The sequence below is a fragment of the Chiloscyllium punctatum genome, chromosome 6, assembly GCF_047496795.1.
Source record: "Chiloscyllium punctatum isolate Juve2018m chromosome 6, sChiPun1.3, whole genome shotgun sequence".
Taxonomy (NCBI): Eukaryota; Metazoa; Chordata; class Chondrichthyes; order Orectolobiformes; family Hemiscylliidae; genus Chiloscyllium; species Chiloscyllium punctatum.
This window is the reverse complement of record NC_092744.1, coordinates 92,795,877-92,808,065: the sequence shown is the minus strand read 5'-3', so window position 1 is coordinate 92,808,065 and position 12,189 is coordinate 92,795,877.

Here is a 12,189-nt window from a genome sequence, read left to right as displayed (position 1 = left end):
CGGGGAAAGATATTGATGTATTTGGTCAGTCATGACAATGTCAAATGGCAGGGTAGGACCGGTGTTTGGAATAGCGTCCTCCTGTTCTTCTCTGTCAGTGCTGTTTCTGACAGAGGGTTTTCAACAATAACATGTTGCAACGTGAATCTACACCACGGAGTATCAATGTCCTCCCATTTACCCCACCGCTCTCACAGCCAGAATGGAGAGCTCCTATTGCAGCGTTAGATCAGACAATCGAGGATTCTCCCAGGCGCACAGTCAGGCTGCATGCTCCTTCACACAGATTTCCAACTGAACACATAGAGTAAGCAAGTGTGGGGATTCAGGGACACATTACCCCTCTGTTTTGCTGCAGTTCTGGACACAGCAACGTGTTCATGGATGTCGGAATGGTGAAGACTATTGATAAATGCAGTATGTTTCATGTTACCAGTATGAACTTTCAGAAGGAAGTTGCGAAGTTTTATTGCTTCGAACTGAATTCTGGATTAATGGTGCTGGAAGACCACAGCAGTTCAGGCAGCATCCAAGGAGCTTCGAAATCGACGTTTCGGGCAAAAGCCCTTCATCACGAATAAAGGCAGTGAGCCTGAATCGTGGAGAGATAAGATAGAGGAGGGTGGGGGTGGGGAGAAAGTAGCATACGGTACAATGGGTGAGTTGGGGGGGGGGGGATGAAGGTGATAGGTCAGGGAGGACAGGGTGGAGTGGAGAGGTGGAAAAGGAGATAGGCAAATAGAACAATTCTGGACAAGTCATGGGGACAGTTACTGAGCTGGAAGTTTAGAACTAAGGCGAGGTGGGGGAAGGGGAAATGAGGAAACTGTTGAAGTCCACATTGATGCCCTGGGGTTGAAGTGTTCTGAGGCGGAAGACGAGGTGTTCTTCCTCCAGGTGTCTGGTGGTGAGGGAGCGGCGTTGAAGGAGGCCCACGACCTCCATGTCCTCGTCAGAGTGAGAGGGGGAGTTGAAATGTTGGACACGGGACAGTGTGGTTGACTGGTGCGGGTGCCCCGGAGATGTTCCGTAAAGCGCTCTGCTAGGAGGTGCCCAGTCTCCCCAATGTAGAGGAGACCACTTCAGGAGCAACGGATACAATAAATGATATTAGTGGATGTGCAGGTAAAACTTTGATGGATGTGGAAGGCTCCTTTAGGGCCTTGGATAGAGGTGAGGTAGGAGGTGTGGGCACAGGTTTTACAGTTCCTGCGGTGGCAGGGGAAAGTGCCAAGATGGGAGGGTGGGTTGTAGGGGGGCATGGATCTGACCACGTAGTCATGGAGGGAACGGTCTTTGCGGAAGGCGGAAAAGGGTGGGGTGGGAAATATATCCCTGGTGGTGGGGTCTGTTTGTAGGTGGGGGAAATGTCGGCGGATGATTTGGTTTATGCGAAGGTTAGTGGGGTGTAAGGTGAGCACCAGGGGCGTTCTGTCCTTGTTACGGTTGGAGGGGTGGGATGTGGATGAGATGCGTTGGAGGGCATCTTTAACCACGTGGGAAGGGAAATTGTGGTCTGTTAAGAAGGAGGCCATCTGGTGTGTTCTGTAGTGGAATCGGTCCTCCTGGGAGCAGTTCCGGCGGAGGTGGCGGAATTGGGAATATAGGATGGCATTTTTGCAAGAGGCAGGGTGGGAAGAGGTGTAATCCAATAGCTGTGGGAGTCGGTGGGTTTGTAAAAAATGTCAGTGTGAGTCGGTCGTCATTAATGGAGATGGAGAGGTCCAGGAATAGGAGGGAGGTGTCAGACATGATCCAGGTAAATTTAAGGTCAGGGTGGACTCTGCTGGTGAAGTTGATGAATTGCTCAACCTCCTCCCAGGAGCATGAGGTGGTGCCAATGCAGTCGTCAATGTAGCGGAGGAAGAGGTGGGGAGTGGTGCCGGTGGAATTACGGAAGATCAACTGCTCTATGTAGCCAACAAAGAGACAGGCATAGCTGGGGCCCATACGTGTGCCCATGGCTACCCCTTCGGTCTGGAAGAAGTGGGAGGATTCAAAGGAGAAATTATTAAGGGTGAGGACCAGTTCGGCAAACCGAATGAGAGTGTCGGTGGTAGGGTACTGTTGGGGACGACTGGAGAGGAAAAAGCGGAGGGCTTGGAGGCCCTGGTCATGGCAGATGGAGGTGTAGAGGGATTGGATATCCATGGTGAAGATGAGGCATTGGGTTCCGGGGAAACGGAAGTCTTGGAGGAGGTGGATGGCATGGGTGGTGTCTCGAGTGTATGTGGGGAGTTCCTGGACTACGGGGGATAGGACAGTGTCGAGATAGGTAGAGATGAGTTCAGTGGGACAGGAGCATGCTGAGACAATGTGTGGTCAGGGTGGTCAGGCTTGTGGATCTTGGAAAGAAGGTAGAACCGGGCAGTGTGGGGTTCCCAGACCATGAGGTTGGAATGTGTGGGTGGGAGATCTCCTGAGGTGAAGAGGTTCTGTATGGTCTGGGAGATGATGGTTTGGTGATGGGGGGTGGGGTCATGGTCGAGCGGGCAGTAGGAAGAGGTGTCCTCGAGTTGACGTTTGGCTTTAGCGGTGTAGAGGTTAGTGTGCCAGACTACCATTGCGCCCCCTTTATCTGCTGGCTTGAAGTTGAGGTTGGGATTGGAGCAGAGGGATTGGAGGGCTGCGCGTTGTGAGGGTGAGAGGTTGGAGTGGGGCAGGGAGTTAGACAGGTTGAGGTGGATAATGTCCCGGCAGCAGTTGGAAATGAAGAAGTCGAGGGCAGGTAATAGGCCAGCACGGGGTGTCCAGGTGAATGCAGTGTTTTTGGAGGTGGGCGAAGGGGTCCTCGGAAGGTGGGCGGGAGTCCTGATTGTGAAAGTAAGCTCGCAGGCGGAGGCGACTGAAGAATTATTCACCATCAAGGCATGTATTAAATTCATTGATGCGTGGATGGAGGGGGATGAAGTCGAGTCCTTTGCTGAGGACTGATCGTTCGTCCTCAGTGAGGGGGAGATCTGGGGGAATGGTGAAAACTCGGCAGGGCTGGGAGTTGGGATCTGGTGTGGGTGTAGAGTTGGGAGTGGGGGCGGAACCTGTAACTGGAATGGGTGTGATGGTGGGGGGAATGGGCGTGGTGTCATGAGCGGGGGATGTGTACCCCTCGGGATTCTGGGGGGTGGGGATAGTGACAGTGGGGTCTGGGGGGGCATGTCAGCAGAATGCAGGTGAGTGGCGTTGGTGGGTGCGGAAGTGGTCGTGACCACGGCAGTAGGGGTGTCGGAAGTCACTGAGCATGTGGCATCAGCGATGGTGTGATGGGCATGTGATGTCACGTGTGATGCATGAGGAATTGTGAGGGGTGGAAGTGGTTGTGGGAGTGGCCATGATGGGGCGGAAGTGACATCATCAATCAGCGTGGGGGTGGCAGCTGCATCAGGACATTTGATACACAATAGCTATGACAATTATTATGTGAAAACTGTTGATTTCAGATCCACGGTGACCTTTGGTGATGGCACTTACTGTCCAGAACCAGTCTACACTGGAATGACTGGAGACACACTTTGAAGTATTTGAACTTTAGTCACCTTTAGAAATAGCTGAGAATCACTCAGGGCACGGGGAGTTAGAGATGTTGGCCTTACAAACCTTTCGAACATTTCGTGGAAGAATAAAGGGAGGGATAGATAATTTTCCTCTCCATGGAGACGATGTTCGTGAACTGGATAGATAATACTTTACCTTATTGGAGTTTATGCATATTTAAAACGCAAAGAGTTCATAGTGTAACTGTAAAATGTGTAGGTCACCCTCATTTGGAGCATTGTGTGGAATCCTTGCCCTCATTCTCCACCAAAAATATATAAAGGAGTTAGAAAGGGCACAGATGCTGTTTACTGGATAGCAAGATATTAGAAAGCCAAGTGACGTTGTTTACTGAGACATAAAAATATCAGAAAGGATACAAACGGGATGATAGAAAGAATGAAGGAGTTTATTCACGAGATTTGGAAATGCCGGAGCAGAAACACGCAAGTTTGAAGTAAACAAATGAGATTTTCACAAAACGTGAGGTTTGAATGAGTAAATCGGGGAAATTCCCTTTTTCGAGTGATCTTCAGTTAGAGCTTCAAAACCATTAGTGAACGATTAAGAAAAGTTTGGATGAGAGTTTCTTCCACTCAATAGAGTTAGTTAAATCGTGAACAACTTCCAGAAATAAAGCGTAGAAGTTGATTTCACAGTGTTTTAAAAGATACACGAACAAACATACAAGGAGGAATTTACCATTGAGAGAAAGTCAGTGCGGTTGCGTAACAATTTCGAATTTGGTTGACTTCAGACACAAAGACAGTTCACGAACACAGACAACTGATTAAGTTTGAGTATATAACGTTCATGGATTGGTAAGGTGTGGCGTATTATTCAAGATGAAACTCTGTAAATGGAGCTGATGTCCTAAAATAACTGCAGACAGAAGTTATATCCTAATGAGTAGCAACTGAACCGTCACTTGGAGACGCAACACCTATTTTAAAGATTTGACCACATTCATATGATGTTATGTATATTTCGTACATTCTTAACTCCACCCAAGAAATCCACCAAGAAGACTCTGTCCTTTTATGTTGTTAACCCCCTGTACTTCTCTGCAGCACGCCATTGAAGATAAAATATGCTCAGACCAAAATTCATTTCAATACAATAGTCAAACGGTCCTGTGTGATTTTTTTTTTGGATTATTGCAATAACCTTTGTGAGTTTGTAACAAACTGCGTAACATGAAATCAGTTCAACATCTATTTTCCCGGAATTTAACGCAGTGCACATGGGAAACGTTATCCACCTGCTGAAAAATCACCTTTGGTTCTCTCTCCACACATGTGTCTTCACGTTTTAGATACTTGCAGTATGTTTGTTGATCAAGGAGTTATCCAGAAAAGGTCGTTTCTCAATCCACAAATGCGGATATTTTCCCATAAACTTGGTTTTGCTCAATATCACCTTCAATCGGTACCCCTCAACACAACGACAAATTGAAGCTGCTCCATGTGAGACTCAAACTTAAAACTTCGGCACATCACAGCCCACTATACTGAAACAGAGATACCGTGCACTGTTGCAGCACAGGAGCAACACATTAATTCTTACCTCCACATTCCTGGTTTTACCTTAAGATTTAGGAAACCGAGTTTCTCTGATTCCATGGCTTATAACGGGGATTATACGATCATCCTCACCAGTGGTTCTGACCCCGAGTGAGGAAAGTGGTGAGCGACTCATTGCAAAGATGGGTAGATTGTTGAAATATACAAGTTCAGCATTTGCCTTCACTAAGCAATGAACATTTTATTTTGTTTTTCATCTGTAGAAATTTTAAAATTTTCATCTTTAACAGACTCAATGACAGATCTCCATTGTGTCTCTGGCATCAAATTCCAAAGTGTAAACCCCCTCTGAATTCTTCCACCGCAGTCTGCTGTTTGGGATGTGTTCCTGTTGTGGGAAATACACTACCCCGTGTGTCACCTGCTGCTCCCAGCATTCGCTCTGGCACTGCACTCATTTTCCTTCTGACACTTGCTCACTACGTTGCTGTGATCATTCAGTGACTTGTTGTCGCACGGCCCAGGAATTCAATTGTCAGTTTAGCCTTATTTAGGATTTTGAAATTGTCTGTCCTGTACTCAAATGCGTGTCAAAAATATCTGAGCAGAAGAAAGGTGTTCCTCACAGGCAATTTATTAGACAGTAGACAATAGGTGCAGGGGTAGGCCATTCTGCCCTTCGAGCAAGCACTACCATTCATTATTATCATAGCTGATCATCCTCAATCGGTACCCTGTTCCTGCCTTATCCCAATAACCCTTGATTCCACTATCGTTATGAGCTCTATCCAACTCTTTCTTGAAAGAACACCTACTGCTTTCTCGGGTTCTTCATTCCATTGACTTCAAATCTTCACAGAATTCAACAGACCTTGTTACATAGTCTTTTGTTCATTTTTGTACAGATCACTGTGAGCAGAGTGGGAATGCGCTTGCCCCACAACCCAGAGGTCAGACCATGCTCTTGGAACCATACTGTGCTATTTATCATTTCACCAACACCAGGGAGAAATATCAGCTGCTCTGCATAATTTACGCAATTCACTTCTTCAAAACGTCATATGCAACTCTCCGCCCTCCTCCAGCCCCCCCCCCCCCCCCCCCCCATCATATTTGGCAAGGTGGCTGAAAGTTAAGGCAATGAACTACTAATCCATTGTATCCCGTATGCGTGGGTTCGAGTCCCACTGTCGTCGCTGTTTTTAATGTTGCTATTTTTGTATGCTCACAGCTGTCTTATTGAAATTGGAACTCCAATGGTCAGTTTATATGCATCGACGCTATTATAAAATCTCAAAGAATAATTTGAGCCAGTTTCCTAAACTGCATTGAAATGTAGATCGCATTGGGATAATGAAAAGTAACGCGATTTTCATTTTCAAGTCAAGCTACTGTGACCTTTTATCGTATGAAAGAGATCCTGGAAAACCAAATAACGAGAGATGCGAAGTGTATGGTTATGCAGTGGGATTCTTAATGACTGTTTTGTCAGATGAAATCTGAAGCAGGTTGATTAGAAGTGATTCATCTTGGTGAGAAGAGCACAGAGAGACAGCACAAAATAATGGAGATATTTCAAAAGGGGCAGGGCATGGGTATAGGGGCACCGAAAACTGGCTGTAAATACACAGTAGAGAATTGCCAATGTGGGTGCCGTGCATGGGCATGGGGAGACTTACGCATTGGTCTCTCCCTCGCCCGTTGCTCTCGCCATTGATGAAGGCTGGACATAAGGCACAGATAAACACAAGATGGAGGAAGCAAGCTCCAAAACGTTATGCACACACTGGATACATCACATTGAACGATGAACAACTGGAGAAGTCAGCATGTTAACTGTAGGGACTGAACCTAAACTTTGGATCAATAACCGCAGATTCATGCAGCATAAGCATGAAAAATGATTTAATGTGTCTTTATACGCATGTCATTAACAGACGTTTCGTTCTAATACCCATGTGGTTGAAAGAAGAGGATGCCACATGTCAAGATGGATGACAATGAAACCAACTTTGCTTTGAAATTGAGATCTATTTGATCATTTTGCACAGTGAACAAGTTAATTTTAAATAATGCAAACCACATTCCCTCACCTGGAATAAAAGTGTGATTTCATTACAAACATTGTCCTTGCTAAGTAGCAGTTACTCAACATGAAAAATAGGACGTCATTTTTTATTGAGCATACATCAATTAGCACCATTATCTGATTTCGGTTTGACTGCAATATGCACATGCTAAACAATGTTTAAGAAAGAATGTCTTTTGGAAATAAGGATTCGGTGGTGACTAAAAATAATATTAAATTCACATGATGCGAATATTCCACCAATGGCTCCAGTGATGGAAATCGTCAGTGGGCACTATTTATATGATGATATAGAGGTGTGTGAGCTGCCAGGGATGGGAGCTCCCACCTCATCTGGAGCAGCATCTGTTGACAGGGACCGGGGAGCATTGTGACATCAGTCTTGGAGTTCCAACCACACCGGGAGCAGCTTTTATTGACTTGGAGCACCAGGGAGCATTGAGTCATCAGGCTGGGAGTTACAAGCACACGGGGAGCAGCTTCTATTGACATGGAGCAGCAAGGAGCATTGGGACATCAGACTGGGAGATCCAGCCTCATCCGGAGCAGCCTCTATTGCCATGAAGCAGCAAGGAGCATTGGAACATCAGACTGCCAGATCTCACCGAAGTGAAGCAGCTTCAGTTGACATGGAGCGAGGAGCTTTGCGATATCCGTCTGGGAGCTCCACTCTCACCTGGAGTAGCTTTTAATGATATAAAGCAACAGGAAGCATTGGGACATTAGAGTAATAGATCCAACCTCAACTGGACCGCTTGTATTGACATGGAGGAGGGAACATTGGGACATCAGACTGGTAGCTCCAACCTAACAAGGACCAGCTTTTAATGACATGTAGCAGCTGGGAGCATTGGGACATCAGACTGGTAGATCCAACCACAATTGGACCACTGCTATTGACATGGAACAGGGAGCATTGGGACATTAGACTGGGAGCTCCAACTTCAAATAGAGAAGCTTCTATTGACATGGAGCAGCAAGGAGCATTGGAACGTCAGGTTGGGAGCTTCAACATCACCTGGAGCAACATGGATGAGCAGGGAGGATTGGGACATTAGGCTGGGGGAAAGGATATTCAACTATTTTAAACTGAAGTAAAATATGTTTCAACAACTCAGATGTTAGTTGATTTATAAAGAAACTTTCCCAGGAAAATAATCAATTCTTTACATATTAAAGACAAGTCCTGCAAATATCCAACTCAGGAAAACGCATTGGTACGGAGAGAAATGGGAATGATGTTTCCTGTCTTTGTCTTTTCTTTTCTGGCCAACTCTGCACTGGATTACATCACCGGAAGGACGTTTTCACTCATTTCATATTGTTCAGTTTCCTGCAAATACGGACAGGTCATTAACGTAATCTAAAGCTGAAAATTAATGGGAATATGCGATGTTATGATTAGGCTGGAGTTTACCTCAAATTATGGTGAAAACGCAGCAAAGTAAATTACAATTTCCTTGATTAATTTGTTGATCGGATTGTGAATGGTCGTTTTTTTGAGGACAATTTGAAGTGAATCAATGATGGTGATTATCTTTGTTCTTTGTTCACCTTGTGACTGTTACTGTTATTGCTCATGCCCTTGTTAACACCACAGCTCTGTAGCGTGTAAATTTTCAGCTATGCATATGGCCAGTGGTACAACCATTCGTATAGCTGGCTACGCATCAGGTGGTTGTAAGTTCAACTTTTACTTGGCGCAAGCGCATTGTGGAGATTCATTACACATCCAAACTAATCATTTTTGTTTTGCTGAAGTGGATAATATTTGAAACTTACATCTCCACGAACAGAAATTCTTTCACTGTCTTCAATCAGTTAAACATTACCGAGAGCTATCAGAGTAAAAATCACACAGCACCAGACTGTACCGAACAGGTATATTTGGAAGCACCAGTGTTCCATGCACTGCTTCTTCATCAGGTGTTTGTTAACTGTTGGAATCTAAAATGGCTTTCTGTGATTTTTAAATTTGTCCACCCCAGTCCAACACCAACACCTCCAAGTCATGGGTACCATCGACACCAAGAACGGTCGGTTAAAGTCCATATGATCTTCCAAAAAATCATATTGACATACACACCAAGTTTCTGCAGAAAAATACCCACCTAATGAAGGAGCGGCTCTCTAAAAGCTAGTGCTTCCAAATAAACCTGGTGGACTCTGCCCTGATATTGTGTAAATTTTAACTTTGTCTACTCAACTCAAACACTGGCAATTACATATCATAGAGAACACCAGTCATGTCCCAGCGCTGTCAGAGAAGGCAACCCTGGAATAGCCCAATACATTGCTCATAGGTACGTTTCGTTTTCAGAAACCGACGCACTCAATCGCTGCAGCTCCTTTGTATGAAAAGCACAGAAAAGAAATAGCGGAGACTCAGTTTTGACAGTATTTTGAAACTCTTTGGGAAGTGGAATCAGAGGAGAATGAAGGATTAACTTCCGACTGTGCAGAGAGAGGGAAGGCACTATTCCCTTCTTTGAAGAGCTGCGGTATTGACTGATCTAAGGCATGAAACAGATTCCTGGTAGAGGTGCGCTCTCTGCATCAGGAACAAGAGGTCCTGATTTCCTGAACGGTAATGAAACCCAGGCCACTCAGTGAAAGCGCCGAATACTAACCACTAGACCACCAGGGATGAGGGCAGAAGCTGTTGCACCGTTTCTTCATAACACCGTTTTTGAAATTATGTCACTGCAGATATGTTTCCCGTCAAAAATGATTGAATTATCTAGTGTTTACAGCACGGAAATGGATCCCTTCATCTCAATTCCCAGCACTTGGTCTGTAACCTTGTAAGGTCTGACGTTTCACGCGTTCATGTGAATGCTAATTTCTTTGGAACGATTTAATCTCGTAATACACAATAAATGCGATTAAAGTTTGAGATGGGAAAAATGTGTTCACATTCAGTCGGGTAACTGAACCCCATTTTTACCCATAGACTGAAGCACGCAGACACATTTCCCCAAGTGTGACACAATCCTGGGGAGAAAACAAGCAGAAAGTAAGATTTCACTGACTTGGCTGATATTGTCCCATTTTAGACTTCAACACCAGTGTCTGGTTACAGCAAAGAAAGGAAGCATTCAGGCCCTCCCGTCCCAGTGTTCCTTGCCCATTGTTTCCCCATCAATCTGTAGTTTTGTACTACATCACCTCGTTCTTGCTGTCAAACTTAATCATTGCTCACGCCCGCTCTTTCCTGTCCGTCCGATCAGTTTTCCTCAAGTTCTTGGAATGAAAAACAGGAATTGACTTTTTCAAGCACTTTTCTAGTTTACAAGGCCAGTGTGATCGCCACTGAGCAATCACATTGCCAGCACAGAGAGAAGGTTTCATACATTAGAAACTGAAATGCAAAGATGGTTGGATAGCCTCAGTATTGTAAACCAACCAACAAGACCGGAATAGGGCCGAGGGGATCACGCACAGAAGGTTGGGAGAATAGAATGGCGAATCTCATGGTGTCCAGGGTGGTGTTAACAGAAATCTTCCCTGGTAGTATAGTGATGAGGATTCAGTGATTTCACTGTCATGGCTTATTAAATGTTAACGTTTATAGTAATCAATATGAAATACTGCCTGATATTTCGAAGCAGAATGATGTTGTGCAGCAGACAGAATCGTTTCCCTGCATGACCTAATAAGAGAGCTCAGAAGTGCCAGGAGGAGACATGAGAAGTTGTTGGCGGATAGGAACAGGGTTAACCCTAAGGCTTTCCATAGGTATGTCAGGAATAAAAGAATGACGAGAGTTAAATTAGGGCCAATCAAGAATAATAGTGGGAAGTTGTGTGTGGAGTCAGAGGAGACATGAGGAAACACTAAATAAATATTTTTCGACAGTGATCACTATAGAAAATGAAAATGTTGGCGAGAAAGATACAGAGATACTTGCATCTAGACTAGAAGAGATTGAAGTTCACAAGGAAGAGGTATTAGAAATACTGCAGAGTGTGAAAATAGACAAGTCCTCTGGGCCGGATGGGATCTATCCTAGGATCCTCTGGGAAGCAAGGGAAGAGATCGCCGAGCCTATGGCATTGATCTAGAAATCATCATTGTCTACAAGAATAGTGCCTGAGGACTTGAGGATAGCAAATGTGGTTCCCTTGTTCAAGAACGTTAGTTGAGAAAACGCTGGTAATTACAGACCAGTGAGTCTCACTTCAGTTGTTGGTAAAGCATTGGAAAAGGTTATAAGAGATAGGATTTCTAATCATCTAGAAAATAATAATCTGATCGGGGCAGTCAGCACGGTTTTGTAAAGGGTAGGTCGTGCCTAACAAATCTTATTTAGTTTTTTGACAAAGTGACCACACAGGTAGATGAGAGTAAGCAGGTTGATGTGATGTGTATGGATTTCAGCAAGGCTTTCGATAAGGTTCCACACAGGAGGCTATTATAGAAAATGCAGAGGAATGGGATTGTGGGAGACATAGCAGTTTGAATCAGTAATTGCCTTGCTGAAAGAAAACAGAGGGTTGTAGTTGATGTAACATGTTCATCTTGGTGTCCAGTTACTAGCGGCGTTCCGCAAGGGTCGGTGTCGGGTCCACTGCTATTCGTCATTTTTATAAGTGACCTGGATGAGGGCTTAGAAGGGTGGGTTAGTAATTTTGCGGACGACACTACTGTCAGTAGATTTTGGATAGTGACGAAGGATGTAGTAGTTTGCAGAGAAACATAGGTAGGATGCAGAGCTTGGCTGAGAGGTAGCAAATTAAGTTTCATGTGAACACATGTGAGGGGATACACTTTGGATGGAGTAATCAGAATGCAAAGTACTGGGCTAATAATAAGATTTTTGGGAGTGCAGATGAGCAGAGAGATCTCGGTGTCCATGTACTCAGATCCCTGAAAGTTGCAACCCAGATTGACAGGGTTGTTAAGAGGGAAAACAGTGTTTTGGCCTTTATGAATAGAGGGATTGAGTTCTGGAATCAGAAGGTTATTCTGCAGCTGTACGAAGATCTGGTGCGGCCACATTTGAAGTATTGTCAACAGTTCTGGTCACCGCATTATAAGAAGGAT